This window comes from Bufo bufo, chromosome 5 (genome assembly GCF_905171765.1).
Source record: "Bufo bufo chromosome 5, aBufBuf1.1, whole genome shotgun sequence".
NCBI lineage: Eukaryota > Metazoa > Chordata > Amphibia > Anura > Bufonidae > Bufo > Bufo bufo.
In genome coordinates this window covers 284,283,675-284,295,083 of record NC_053393.1, presented here as the reverse complement: position 1 = coordinate 284,295,083, position 11,409 = coordinate 284,283,675, and positions in this window count along the sequence as shown.

The window sequence follows — 11,409 nt, the reverse complement described above, 5'->3', positions numbered from 1 at the left end:
ACAAAAATGACCCCATTCTAGAAACTACACCCCTCCAGTTATTCAAAACAGATTTTACAAACGTTGTTAACCCTTTAGGTGTTCCACAAGAGTTATTGGCAAATGGAGATGAATTGTAAGAATTTAAATTTTTGGGCTAATTTTCCATTTTTATAAATTTTTTCCAGTAACAAAGCAAGGGTTAACAGCCAAACAAAATGCTATATTTATAGCCCCGATTCTGTAGTTTGCAGAAACACCCCATATGTGGCTGTAAACTACTGTACGGGAACACGGTAGGGCGTAGAGGAAAAGGTGCGCCGTGTGGTTTTTGAAAGGCAGATTTTGATGGACTGGTTTATTTACACCATGTCCCATTTGAAGCCTGATGCACCCCTAGAGTAGAAACTCCATAAAAGTGACCCCATCTAAGAAACTACACCACTCAAGGTATTCAAAACTGATTTTACAAATGTTGTTAACCCTTTAGGTGTTCCACAAGAGTTATTGGCAAATGGAGATGAAATTTAAGAATTTAAATTTTTGGGCTAATTTTCCATTTTAATAAATATTTTACAGTAACAAAGCAAGGGTTAACAGCCAAACAAAACTCAATATTTATTGCCCCGATTCTGTAGTTTGCAGAAACACCCCATATGTGGCCGTAAACTACTGTACGGGCACACGGTAGGGCGTAGAGGGAAAGGTGCGCCGTGTGGTTTTTGGAAGGCATATTTTGCTGGACTGGTTTATTTACACCATGTCCCATTTGAAGCCCCCGTGATGCACCTCAAGAGTAGAAACTCCATAAAAGTGACCCCATTTTGGAAACTACGGGATAAGGTGGCAGTTTTTTTGGGACTATTTTTAGGGTCCATATGATTTTTGGTTGCTCTATATTATATTTTTGTGAGGCAAGGTTACCAAAAATAGAAATTCCGAAATTTCATCTCCATTTGCCATAAACTGTTGAGGAACACCTAAAGGGTTAATAAAGTTTGTAAAATCAGTTTTGTATACCTTGAGGGGTGTAGTTTCTTAGATGGGGTCACTTTTATGGAGTTTCTACTCTAGGGGTGCATCAGGGGTTCTTCAAATGGGACATGGTGGCAAAAAAAAAGGCCATCAAAATCTGCCTTCCAGAAACCATACAGCGTTACTTTCCTTCTGTGCCCTGCCATTTGGTCATACAGCAGTTTACGAGAGATGTCGCGAACATAACATTTTCCGTTCGCGAACGGCGAACGCGAATTTCCGCAAATGTTCGCGACCGGGCGAACCGCCATTGACTTCAATGGGCAGGTGAATTTTAAAACCCACAGGGACTCTTTCTGGCCACAATAGTGAGGGAAAAGTTTTTTCAAGGGGACTAACACCTGGACTGTGGCATGCTGGAGGGGGATCCATGGCAAAACTCCAATGGAAAATTACATAGTTGACGCAGAGTCGGGTTTTAATCCATAAAGGGCATAAATCACCTAACATTCCTAAATTGTTTTGAATAACGTGCTTTAAAACATCAGGAATGATGTTGTATTGATCAGTTAGTGTAACGGTTACACCCGCTTCACAGTGACAGACCAAACTCTCTGTTTAACGCATCGCAAACAGTCCATTTGCACAACCGCAAACTCCCCATTTGCACAAGGCTGGATACCATGCTAGCCATGTCCCGTTCCTTGTCCTCACTGATATCATTGAAGGTCTCTTCCTCCACCCAGCCACGTACAACACCAAGGGTCCCCGAAAGGTGACAACGAGCCCCCTGGCCCTGGGACGCCTGCTGTGTTTGGTCTTCCACCTCCTCAAAGCCACCTTCCTCCTCTGACTCCTCTTCTTCAGACTCCTCTCTCTGCGTTGCCTCTCTCTGCGTTATTATAAGGTGTGTTAAGTAGTACAATTCCTATCAGTTTAATCCCTGTTACGTCCCCTATCAGGGGACGTGTATATGGCATCGATTTTAGGAACCGGGAGATGGAAAAAGATGCTTGGTCGGTCCTCCTACTTCAAATTTTTGGCACTGCGCGTGCAATCTAATGTGCCACCAGATATGAGTGGTGTGTTAAGTAGTACTATTCTTATCAGTTTAATCACTGTTACGTCCCCTATCAGGGGACGTGTATATGGCATCGATTTTAGGAACCGGGAGATGGAAAAAGATGCTTGGTCGGTCCTCCTACTTCAAATTTGGGGCACTGCGCCTGAGCTGTGTAATGTACTGTGCAATCCCAATATGTGTGGTGTGTTAAGTAGTACTATTCCTATCAGTTTAATCCCTGTTACGTTCACTAGTATTATTATTATTATTATAAGGTGTGTTAAGTAGTACTATTCTTATCAGTTTAATCCCTGTTACGTCCCCTATCAGGGGACGTATATATGGAATCGATTTTAGGAACCGGGAGATGGAAAAAGATGCTTGGTCGGTCCTCCTACTTCAAATTTGGGGCCCTGCGCATGCAATCTACTGTGCCACCAGATAGGAATAGTACTACTTAACACACCACTCCTATCAGTTTAATCCCTGTTACGTCCCCTATCAGGGGACATGTATGGAATAGATTTTAGACAACCGCAAAGAGTTGTCATTAGTTGACACACTCATGACATAAATTTTATACCTCTATGCATCAATCTTGGTGTAGTGATGACCTTTACTCGTGCGCACGTTTGGGAGATTGGAGGCGATGGGGGTTTTTCAAAGTCTATGGTCGTGCTGAGGTAGTTCAGTGACAGTTAAGTGACCCAGAAAACAATGATTCTGCAGTGTGGGCCCATTGTTGGCCTAGTAGGCTTTAATGATCACATTAGATGATCACAAAGAAAATTAATGTTTTTTCTATGCAAAATTATTCAGCCGATCGCTTTTGGTCTGTTCACAATGAAGCAACGACCTTATCATCTGGGGTGTGCCAACATTGCCATTGCCAACACACTCATAGAGGTGGTCGCTTCATTGTGATACGCAAGCCCCTTCACCACAACAAGGTAACGATCACGAAGGGGAATTGACACATGTATGTGCCTTTTTTTTTGGGGGGGGGGGTTTGAAGCCACAGTGCAGCACCAGAAAAAGCAGCGGCCAGAAAAATTGATGTTTGTTTCCCAGGCAGAAAGTGCCCTAAAACATTGCGGCTTGAACCCTAGTTGATGGCGGATAAGTCACGCAAGTCATCCGGCATTCAGAGATAAAATACAGCAGCGTGTGGACCATTTTTAGCCCAAGGCAGCTCATCTTATCACCAGTCGAATGTATCGCCCACTGTCAGTCCCTTCGGGATCCATCCCTTATTCATCTTAATAAAGGTGAGGTAATCTAGACTTTTTTGACCTAGGTGACAATACCTCCTGCTGCACTGAAGGTCCTTTCTGACAGGACACTTGAAGCGGGGCAGGCCAGAAGTTCTATCGCAAATTGGGATAGCTCAGGCCACAGGTCAAGCCTGCACACCCAGTAGTCAAGGGGTTCATCGCTCCTCAGAGTGTCGATATCTGCAGTTAAGGCGAGGTAGTCTGCTACCTGTCGGTCGTTCTCTGGGGGTGGACCCCGAAGGGCTGTGGCGATGCGTAGGACTAAGGCTACTTTCACACTAGCGTTCGGGGCTCCGCTTGTGAGCTCCGTTTGAAGGGGCTCACAAGCGGCCCCGAACGCATCCGTCCAGCCCTAATGCATTCTGAGTGGACGCGGATCCGCTCAGAATGCATCAGTCTGGCGGCGTTCAGCCTCCGCTCAGCAAGCGGACACCTGAACGCTGCTTGCAGCGTTCGGGTGTCTGTCTGGCCGTGCGGAGGCGAGCGGATCCGTCCAGACTTACAATGTAAGTCAATGGGGACGGATCCGTTTGAAGATGACACTATATGGCTCAATCTTCAAACGGATCCGCCCCCATTGACTTTCAATGTAAAGTCTGGACGGATCCGTTCAGGCTACTTTCACACTTAGAAATTTTTCTAAGTTATAATGCAGACGGATCCGTTCTGAACGGATACAAACGTCTGCATTATAGGAGCGGATCCGTCTGATGAAACATCAGACGGACCCACTCTGAACGCTAGTGTGAAAGTAGCCTTAAAAAGCTCTGCATGTGATCCTGCTGTGACATCACCCTTATACGCTGTGTAAAGCATACTTTTTAATTTATTTTGGAACTGCTGCATCCTTTCCGACTTCCGGTAATTCGGTAACATTTCAGGCACTTTCTGCTTATACCTGGGGTCTAGTAGAGTTGACACCCAGTACAGGTCATTCTCCTTCAGCCTTTTTATACGAGGGTCCCTCAACAGGCGCGACAGCATGAAAGACCCCATTTGCACAAGGTTGAATGCCGAGCTACTCATGTCCCGTTCCTCGTCCTCAGTGATCTCTCTGAAGGTATGTTCTTCCCCCCAGCCACGTACAACACCACGGGTACCAGATAGGTGACAACGAGCACCCTGGGATGCCTGTTGTGGTTGGTCTTCCTCCTCCTCCTCAAAGCCACATTCCTCCTCTGACTCCTCTTTCTCACACTCCTCTTCCGGCGTTGCCACAGGTCCAGCAAGCGATGCTGATAAGGCTGTTTCTGATAGTGGTGATGGTGACTACAACTCTTCCTCTTCCTCTTCACGCTCATCTACGGCCTGATCCAGCACTCTTCGCAGGGCACACTCCAGGAAGACAAGAAATGGAATGATGTCTCTGATGGTGCCTTTGGTGCGACTGACTAGGTTTGTCACCTCCTCAAAAGGACGCATGAGCCTACAGGCATTGCGCATGAGCGTCCAGTAACATACAGGGAGTGCAGAATTATTAGGCAAGTTGTATTTTTGAGGATTCATTTTATTATTGAACAACAACCATGTTCTCAATGAACCCAAAAAACTCATTAATATCAAAGCTGAATATTTTTGGAAGTAGTTTTTAGTTTGTTTTTAGTTTTAGCTATTTTAGGGGGATATCTGTGTGTGCAGGTGACTATTACTGTGCATAATTATTAGGCAACTTAACAAAAAACAAATATATACCCATTTCAATTATTTATTTTTACCAGTGAAACCAATATAACATCTCAACATTCACAAATATACATTTCTGACATTCAAAAACAAAACAAAAACAAATCAGTGACCAATATAGCCACCTTTCTTTGCAAGGACACTCAAAAGCCTGCCATCCATGGATTCTGTCAGTGTTTTGATCTGTTCACCATCAACATTGCGTGCAGCAGCAACCACAGCCTCCCAGACACTGTTCAGAGAGGTGTACTGTTTTCCCTCCTTGTAAATCTCACATTTGATGATGGACCACAGGTTCTCAATGGGGTTCAGATCAGGTGAACAAGGAGGCCATGTCATTAGATTTTCTTCTTTTATACCCTTTCTTGCCAGCCACGCTGTGGAGTACTTGGACGCGTGTGATGGAGCATTGTCCTGCATGAAAATCATGTTTTTCTTGAAGGATGCAGACTTCTTCCTGTACCACTGCTTGAAGAAGGTGTCTTCCAGAAACTGGCAGTAGGACTGGGAGTGGAGCTTGACTCCATCCTCAACCCGAAAAGGCCCCACAAGCACATCTTTGATGATACCAGCCCAAACCAGTACTCCACCTCCACCTTGCTGGCGTCTGAGTCGGACCGGAGCTCTCTGCCCTTTACCAATCCAGCCACGGGCCCATCCATCTGGCCCATCAAGACTCACTCTCATTTCATCAGTCCATAAAACCTTAGAAAAATCAGTCTTGAGATATTTCTTGGCCCAGTCTTGACGTTTCAGCTTGTGTGTCTTATTCAGTGGTGGTCGTCTTTCAGCCTTTCTTACCTTGGCCATGTCTCTGAGTATTGCACACCTTGTGCTTTTGGGCACTCCAGTGATGTTGCAGCTCTGAAATATGGCCAAACTGGTGGCAAGTGGCATCTTGGCAGCTGCCCGCTTGACTTTTCTCAGTTCATGGGCAGTTATTTTGCGCCTTGGTTTTTCCACACGCTTCTTGCGACCCTGTTGACTATTTTGAATGAAACGCTTGATTGTTCGATGATCACGCTTCAGAAGCTTTGCAATTTTAAGAGTGCTGCATCCCTCTGCAAGATATCTCACTATTTTTGACTTTTCTGAGCCTGTCAAGTCCTTCTTTTGACCCATTTTGCCAAAGGAAAGGAAGTTGCCTAATAATTATGCACACCTGATATAGGGTGTTGATGTCATTAGACCACACCCCTTCTCATTACAGAGATGCACATCACCTAATATGCTTAATTGGTAGTAGGCTTTCGAGCCTATACAGCTTGGAGTAAGACAACATGCATAAAGAGGATGATGTGGTCAAAATACTCATTTGCCTAATAATTCTGCACGCAGTGTAGTAACATAGTACATAAGGACGAAAAAAGACATTTGTCCATCCAGTTCGGCCTGTCATCTTGCAAGTTGATCCAGAGGAAGGCAAAAAAACCTGTGAGGTAGAAGCCAATTTTCCTCACTTTAGGGGAATAAAAAATTCCTTCCCGACTCCAATCAGGCAATCAGAATATCTCCCTGGATCAACGACCCCTCTCTAGTAGCTATATCCTGTAATATTATTACACTCCAGAAATACATCCAGGCCCCTCTTGAATTCCTTTATTGTACTCACCATCACCACCTCCTCAGGCAGAGAGTTCCATAGTCTCACTGCTCTTACCGTAAAGAATCCTTTTCTATGTTTGTGTACAAACCTTCTTTCCTCCAAACGCAGAGGATGTCCCCTCGTCACAGTCACAGTCCTGGGGATAAATAGATAATGGGATAGATCTCTATACTGACCCCTGATATATTTCTACATAGTAATTAGATCTCCCCTCAGTCGTCTTTTTTCTAACGTGAATAACCTTAATTTTGATAATCTTTCAGGGTACTGTAGTTGCCCCATTCCAGTTATTACTTTAGTTGCCCTCCTCTGGACCCTCTCCAGATCTGCTATGTCTGCCTTGTTCACTGGAGCCCAGAACTGTACACAGTACTTCATGTGTGGTCTGACTAATGATGTGTAAAGTAGTAGGAATATGTTCTCATCACGGGCATCTATGCCCCTTTTGATGCAACCCATTATCTTATTGGCCTTGGCAGCAGCTGCCTGACACTGGTTTTTGCAGCTTAGTTTGCTGTTTATTAAAATTCCTAGATCCTTTTCCATGAAAGTGTTACCCAGTGTTTTACCATTTAGTATGTACGGGTGACTTGCATTATTCCTTCCCATGTGCATAACTTTACATTTGTCAGTGTTAAACCTCATCTGCCACTTATCTGCCCAAGCCTGCAATTTATCCAGATCCCTCTGTAGTAGTATACTGTCCTCTTCAGTGTTAATTACTTTACACAGTTTAGTGTCATCTGCGAAAATTGATATTTTACTATGCAAGCCTTCTACAAGATCATTAATAAATATATTGAAGAGAATAGGGCCCAATACTGACCCCTGAGGTACTCCACTAATGACAGTGACTCAATCTGAGTGTGTACCGTTAATAACCACCCTCCTTTTTCTCTTTCATTGAGCCAGTTACTTACCCACTTACAGACGTTTTCTCCCAGTCCGAGCATTCTCATTTTATATACTAACCTTTTATGTGGTACAGTGTCAAATGCTTTGGAGAAGTCCAGATATACGACATCTATTGATTCGCCGCTGTCAAGTCTAGAACTTACCTCCTCATAGAAACTGATTAAATTAGTTTGACATGACCGATCCCTCACGAAGCCATGCTGATATGGCGTTATTTGCTTATTTCCGTTAAGATGCTCTAACATAGCATCTCTCAGAAAACCTTCAAACAGTTTACCCACAACAGATGTTAAACTTACCGGCCTATAGTTTCCAGGCTCTGTTTTTGGACCATTTTTGAATATTGGCACCACATTTGCCATGCGCCAATCCTGTGGGACATTCCCTGTCAGTATAGAGTCTGCAAATATCAGAAATAAGGGTCTAGCTATGACATTACTTAATTCCCTTAGGATACGGGGGTGTATGCCATCCGGTCCTGGCGATTTGTCTATTTTAATCTTTTTAAGTCGCTGATGTACTTCTTCCTGGGTCAGATAGGACACTTTTAATGGGGAATTTATTTCAACATTCAGCATTTCATCTGACAGTTTATTTTCCTCAGTGAATACATTAGAGAAAAAAATATTTAACAGCTTTGCTTTCTCCTCGTCGCTCTCTGCGACTCCCCCCTCATTACTCTTTAAAGGGCCGACACCTTCAGATTTATACTTTTTAACATTTATATAATTGAAGAACATTTTAGGGTTAGTTTTACTCTCTTTGGCAATTAATCTCTCGGTCTCTAGTTTGGCCGCTTTTATTTGTTTTTTACATATTTTTTTCCTTATAGTTTTTCAGTGCTTCCGTGCTACCCTCCTGTTTTAGTGTTTTATATGCTTTCTTTTTGTCATTTATTGCTTTCTTTACAGTTCTGTTTATCCACATTGGTTTCTTTTTGTTACTTAACCTTTTATTCCCATACGGTATGTACCTCTCACAATGAGCTTTTAGGATGCTTTCAAAGATATCCCATTTTGTGGCTGTATTTTTTTTTATTTGTGAGGACTTTATGCAATTTAGTTAGGCCTAAACGTGGCAAAAAAATTCCCAGCTCCGCAGAGGCTGTCCTAGCACCCCGGTCATACAAATACTCGTTGACTGCTTTTTCTTGTTGGAGCAGGCGGTCGAATATTAGGAGTGTTGATTTCCAACGTGTTGGGCTGTCGCAAATCAAGCGCCTCACTGGCATGTTGTTTCGCCGCTGGATATCTGAAAAGTGCGCCATGGCCGTGTAGGAACGCCTGAAATGGCCACACACCTTCCTGGCCTGCTTCAGGACGTCCTGTAAGCCTGGGTACTTATGCACAAAGCGTTGTACGATTAGATTACACATATGTGCCATGCACGGCACATGTGTCAACTTGTCCAAATTCAGTGCCAACAAATTGCTTCCGTTGTCACACACCACTTTGCCGATCTCCAGTTGGTGCGGAGTCAGCCACTGATCCACCTGTGCGTTCAGGGCGGACAGGAGTGCTGGTCCGGTGTGACTCTCTGCTTTCAGGCAAGTCAACCCCAAAACGGCGTGACACTGCCGAATCCGGGATGTGGGATAGCCTTTGGGGAGCTGGAGGGGTGCCGTTGATGTGGAGCAAGACGCAGCGGCAGAAGAGGACTCGGCCAAGGAGGTTATGGAAGAGGATGGAGTAGAGGAGGTGGCAGCAGGCCTGCCTGCAAGTCATGGCGGTGTCGCCAACTCCTCTGCAGAGGCACGCATTCCATGCTTGGCAGCCGTCAGCAGGTTTACCCAATGCGCAGTGTAGGTGATATACCTGCCCTGACCGTGCTTTGCAGACCAGGTATCAGTGGTCAGATGGACCCTTGCCCCAACACTGTGTGCCAGACATGCCATTACTTCCTTTTGCACAATCGAGTACAGGTTGGGGATTGCCTTTTGTGCAAAGAAATTTCGGCCGGGTACCTTCCACTGCGGTGTCCCAATAGCTACAAATTTTTTGAAGGCCTCAGACTCCACCAGCTTGTATGGTAAAAGCTGGCGGGCTAAGAGTTCAGACAAGCCAGCTGTCAGACGCCGGGTAAGGGGGTGACTTTGTGACATTGGCTTCTTACGCTCAAACATGTCCTTGACAGACACCTGACTGTGGGCAGATGAGCAGAAACTGCTCAAGGCGAGAGACGGAGTGGCGGATGGTTGAGAGGTGGCAAGGAGGACAGCAGTGGTTGACGTGGTTGAAGATGCTGGACCAGGAGGTGGATGGCGGCTTTGAGTTTGTGTGCTGCTTGTACTCATGTGTTGATCCCATATGCGTTTGTGATGTGCGATCATGTGCCTTCGTAAAGCAGTTGTACCTAGGTGGGTGTTGGACTTCCCACGACTCCGTTTCTTTTGGCACAGGTTGCAAATGGCATCGCTGTTGTCAGAGGCAGACACACAAAAAAAATGCCACACTGCTGAGCTCTGCAATGACGGCATTCTGGTGGTGGCAACAGCATGCGTTGATTGGTGTGCTGTCTGACTGACCCCGGGTGCCGATGCATGCTGTCTGACTGTGCCACTAGCTCCTTGCGACGACCTCCCCCTGCTTCCAACTCGTCTCCTCCTCCTCTCTGTCTCCCCATCTGAACTTTCCCCTTGTTCTTCTCTTCGAGCGGGCACCCACGTGACATCCACGGACACATCGCAGCAGCGGGTACAACATCATCATCATCACACCGTACGTCCATGTGTGTAATGCTGCCTGACTGAGACATATCCCTGTTATCTACATCCTCTGGCAATAATGGTTGCGCATCACTCATTTCTTCCAACTGATGTGTAAATAACTCCTCTGACAGATCAAGTGAAGCAGCTGTGGTGCTAGTGTTGGTGGTGGCGGCAGGCGGGCGAGTGGTAACTTGAGAGGTGCCCGAAGCTAAGCTGGAGGAGGATGGTGCGTCAAGGTTCCGAGCGGAAGCTGTAGAAGATTGGGTGTCCTGTGTTAGCCAGTCAACTATGTCCTCAGAACTTTTCGAGTTCAGGGTACGTGGCGTCTGAACACTGGGCATTATTCTAGGGCCAAAGGGAATCACAGCACCACGACGGCCCCTGCGGCGTGGCCTGCCTCTGCCTGTCATTTTTTTTCCGATTAGTGGTACTATGCATGCAAGCTACTGTGACACCAGATATGAGTGGCACTGTGCACTGGCAGAAGTTGGCAGAGTAGACGCTGTAGGCCTGACACACACGCTTGCAGACAACTAACTGCTATTCAATCTATTACAGTCAAATTTCTATTTTGTTAAAATGTACACTACTGTTACACCAGATATGAGTTGCACTGGTGACACTGTGCCCTGGCAGGGCCTGAAACGCACACGCGTGCAGGCAACTGACTGCTATTATATTACAGTCCAAAAAGTTTTTTTTTGTTGTTTTTTTTTAAATGCAAGCTATTGTGACACCAGATATGAGTGGTGGCACTGGGCAAGTGGGCACAGTATACGCTGTGAGCCTGACACACACGCTGGCAGGCAACTGCAATTAGATTACACCGGGAAAAAAAAAAAAAGCAGACTGATGTTCTAGCCCTAAAAAGGGCTTTTTGGGGTGCTGTCCTTACAGCAGAGATCAGCTGAGTCTTTCAGGACTGTAGTGGACACTGAATACACTAGCCTAGCTATCGATTTCCCTATTAAATCAGCAGCAGCTACACTGTCCCTCCTCTCGCTAAGAATGCAGCTTCCGAATGAATCTAAAATGGATGCTGTCCAGGAGGTGGGAGGGTCTGGGAGGGAGGGTCTACTGCTGATTGGCTGGAATGTGTCTGCTGACTGTGAGGTACAGGGTCAAAGTTTACTCAATGATGACGAATAGGGGGCGGTCCGAACATCGCATATGTTTGCCCGCCGCGGCGAACGCGAACAAGTTATGT